This window comes from Microcebus murinus, unplaced genomic scaffold (assembly GCF_040939455.1).
Source record: "Microcebus murinus isolate Inina unplaced genomic scaffold, M.murinus_Inina_mat1.0 scaf018_hap2_Mmur4.0, whole genome shotgun sequence".
In the NCBI taxonomy this organism is placed as follows: Eukaryota; Metazoa; Chordata; class Mammalia; order Primates; family Cheirogaleidae; genus Microcebus; species Microcebus murinus.
The window spans coordinates 6,611-10,772 of NW_027438964.1; the positions used below are offsets into that span (position 1 = coordinate 6,611).

Consider the following 4,162-nt stretch of genomic DNA (forward strand, 5'->3'; position numbering starts at 1 on the left):
TCAAGGTTTCCTCCAGCGTGTCGGTTCCCACAGAGCAGACCTTTGGTCTGAGACCTGACAGTCCAGATGCCACGCATGCTGCCGCGTGGCGGCGGTGTCGCGGCTTGGGACAAGAGGAGGCCCCACGGTGCGGGCTGGGGCGCCAGGCACCGCGCGGGCGCTGAGGGTGGGGGTGACCCCCACCCCGGGCCGCCGCCGCGCTCCCAGAAAGGGGACAGAACAAGAGGCAAAAAAAAAAAAAAAAAAAAAAGCAGCAGCCTGTGGCACCCGGTATTCCCAGGCGGTCTCCCATCCAAGTACTAACCAGGCCCGACCCTGCTTAGCTTCCGAGACCAGACGAGATCGGGGGCGTTCAGGGTGGTGTGGCCCTAGACGGCGGCGGAGGGCGCCCCTGCCCCGCTCAAGAAGCCGAGCCTCTCTGGGCTTCCCCGCCGCCGCCTCCCGCCCCAGGCCCCGCGCCGGGCCGGGCCGGTTGAGTTCTCCGGCCGGCCGGGTCCCGCGGGCTCCCAGGGACGGGGGTGATGGGCGGGGCGGGGCGGGGGGCTGTCTCTCTATACACACACACACACACTCACACTCACTCACACTCACACAAGATGCGCCTCCACGGCTGGACTCGCCAAGGTGGAGCCCTCCCAGCCCCCCTCGTCTCCTCGCCCGGCCTCCTTCACCTACCCGCTGCCCACCCCCAGCGCGTCGCTGCCTGCCGCTGACTGCGCACGCGCGGGACGCTCGCCCTTTGACCCCAGCCAGGGGCCGCCCTCCCCCACAACCCCTTTCAGCTGCGCCCCCCCCCCTCGCCCTGTGGGTGGGCTGCCGCCTATTCCCCCGGGCCAGGGCTGGGGCACAGCCAGTGTATGGGGCGTCTCTCTCTGGGGATGTGTCCCATGGGTGGGGTGGGGTGGCGTGGTTTGGGGGGCGCTGAAGAAATCAGTCCCCTCCATCTCCTACCTCTGGAAAACGCCCCAGCCCGTGGAGAACTGCCGGCACCGCTTCGTGGGGGCCGGGACCCTCCTCCGTGTCCTCCGGTGGCCCAGTCCAAGGGGCCTGGGCCTGGCCGGGGCTGCATTGGACCCCGACCACCCTGGCGTGTGGACTCGCTAAAAATCGGCCATTAGATATTGGATTCCAGCTTCCTGGAGGTCATTTCACTAATGAGTGCACCGGAAAGAGTTTCCTAATCCATCTGTGAGGGTGGCAACTGAAAGAGAATTTTAAAGCTGACAGAATAGGCGAGGGAAGGCATAGGAGATTTCCACACCCAGCAAGGAAGCCTTTCCCGAAATGGAAGAAAGAAACGAGCAAACAGAGACACCGGTAGCCCGCCCGGAAAAGAGTCTGCCCCTTAGAGAAAGCACCCTGACCAGGTTCACCCGTGGGTGGGTGGCGAGCTAGCGGCATTCAGAAGAGCGAGGCCCGCAGTCTGTGCGGAAGACACCTGCGCTCGGGTGTGTGTGGCGGCGCGATTCACAAGCAGCTCTAGATGTTAAACCAAGGAGAAGCCAGGGAGTTCCCAACGCCCCAGGTGTCCTCAGCCCACGACTGGCTGCTGTGGGAATGCGAAGCCCGGCTCCTTGTCTCAGAGCGGGGTTCCCAGGAGGATCAGGCTGAAGCTGGGACTTGGCCTCAAAGTGTCCCCTCGCATGGCCACCCCCTTCCCCTTCCTGCTCCTCTACTCCTGGTGCCCCTCCATCCAGGGGCCAGACCTTAAAGAGTCACCGCAAGAGAATCCTGGTCCCAAAGGAGCCTTCTGGGGGACCGGTGCTGAGAGAGGTTGTGGGCATGGCCCGCTGGGGCTCTGCCCGACCCAGGGCTGAGAGATGCCACCTCCCAGCTCTGGGTCCCTGCAGGAAGTGTTGGCAAGCACAGGGCCGGTCCTCCAAAGGCCCAGGTGCAGGGAGCCCAGGCCAAGCAGCCTGTGGAAGAAGCCACTTGCCGTGCCACCCCGGGAACAGGACTGCAGGCCCCGGCCCTTCCCACCTCCTCCTCCTCCTCCTCCTCCTCCTCCCCCCCGCCCCCCCCCCACAGGGCACAGGGCTCAGAGACACCTCAGACTCTTGCTACCCAAAGTGCAAAGGGCATCAGTTGCTCCTCCAACCCCCCTCCCCCCGCCCAGCAGACCACGTTGTCCAGCCAGCCCCCGGGCCTCCCTGGGGTGCCCAGCACAAAAGTGCAGACACCCACCGGACCCTCAATCTCAGTTTTCGGATGTTTTTGCCACTCTAAGGACCCGCAGGCCAGCTGGGCCTTCGGGCAGGACAGAGAGCCCCGGAATCCGACGTGGAGAGCTGCGTGTACGTCCCCATCAGGAGGCGGTCCCCACCTCCGCGGCTCTCCCCTTGCGGGGAGCGGCAGCCCAGCCGGCAGCCCCAGGGCCTCAGGGAAGACACCAGGCTGGGCCCCCCCGCGGCACAGCGGGGGCACGTCCCCCGCACTCACGCGACTTAGGGACGGCTGCTGGAGACTGCTGCGGCCACCCTGCTGCCGGGTTTCTGGAGGGCTTCCTGGAAGCAGCGTCCACACCAAGCCCTTGGAAGGCCCAGGCGACGGAGGAGCCGGTCAGGCAGGGGCCGAGGACGGTGAGAGGCCGGGCGGGCGGGAAGGAGCATGTCAGGCAGGGGCAGAGGACGGTGACCGGCCGGGCGGGGAGGAGCCGGTCAGGCGGGGGCCCAGGACAGTGACGGGCCTGGCCGGGGAGGAGTGCGTCAGGCAGGGGCAGAGGAGACGGGCTGGGTAAGGGTTAGGGTTACAGTTAGGGCACAATTCACAATCGCAAAGACGTGGAAGCGACCCGAGTGCCCATCCATCCAGGAGTGCATCAATAAAATGTGGCGCGTGGACACCACGGAGTGCCATTCGGCTGTGAGGAGCAGCGGTGAGAGGGCGCCTCTCGTGTTCTCCTGGCCAGAGCTGGAACCCGTTCCAGTAAGCCAAGTATCCCAAGAATGGACACACGAGCACCACGTGAGCGCGCTCACCAGCAAATTGGTACGAACGGATGGACACCTAAGTGGACAGAGAGGAATCACCTTCATCGGGTGGGTGTCGGGCGGGTGGGGGGAGGGGAGGGGCATACACATCCATTAGGCATGGGGTGGGTGCGCACCGACTGGGGGATGGGCGCACTTGAAGCTCTGACCCGAGGGGGGAGGCTTGGAGAGGGCAAGGCACCCGACCTTAACATTGGTACCCCCACAATACGCTGGAACAACATGAGAGGTATATGAATAAGAACACAGGGGGGGCCGGGCGCGGTGGCTCACGCCTGTAATCCTAGCTCTCTGGGAGGCCGAGGCGGGCGGATTGCTCCAGGTCAGGAGTTCGAAACCAGCCTGAGCAAGAGCGAGACCCCGTCTCTACTAAAAATAGAAAGAAATTAATTGGCCAACTAATATATATAGAAAAACACAGCCGGGCGTGGTGGTGCATGCCTGTAGTCCCAACTACTCGGGAGGCTGAGGCAGCAGGATTGCTTGAGCCCGGAGATTGAGGTTGCTGTGAGCTAGGCTGACGCCATGGCACTCACTCTAGCCTGGGCAGCAAAACGAGACTCTGTCTCAAAAAAAAAAAAAAAAAAAAAAGAACACAGGGGGGAGGGGGGCACGGGCAACACATGTCACCTGAATACTTGTACTCCCATCATCTGCTTGAAAAGAGAGAGAAAAGAAAATGCAATCTTAGAGGTAAGAGACACTTTTTAAACATAATGAATCCGAAGAGAAAAGTAAAAGGAGGCCTGTGGAGCAGGTCTGGGTGTGACTCCGGATCCCCCAACATCAGGTGCCACCACCAAAGATTCCTGCGTGTAGCCCATAGAACCCCAAAAGCAACGGGACGAGTTCTGGTCACGTACTCCCTCAAAATGACATCCTGGCCTTCTTCTGGAACTCCCTCCCCTCTCAGACTCTCAAGGTTTCCTCCAGCGTGTCGGTTCCCACAGAGCAGACCTTTGGTCTGAGACCTGACAGTCCAGATGCCACGCATGCTGCCGCGTGGCGGCGGTGTCGCGGCTTGGGACAAGAGGAGGCCCCACGGTGCGGGCTGGGGCGCCAGGCACCGCGCGGGCGCTGAGGGTGGGGGTGACCCCCACCCCGGGCCGCCGCCGCGCTCCCAGAAAGGGGACAGAACAAGAGGCAAAAAAAAAAAAAAAAAAAAAAGCAGC

At 63.0% G+C, this 4,162-nt stretch overlaps 1 non-coding gene across 1 annotated transcript; it reads right to left on the reverse strand.

Annotated features, from left to right (window-relative positions):
- Window positions 1–255: 255 nt before the first annotated feature.
- LOC142867596 (5S ribosomal RNA) lies at window positions 256–374 on the reverse strand. Its single transcript, XR_012916985.1, has one exon. It is a non-coding gene; the product is annotated as a 5S ribosomal RNA (ribosomal RNA).
- Window positions 375–4,162: the final 3,788 nt, after the last annotated feature.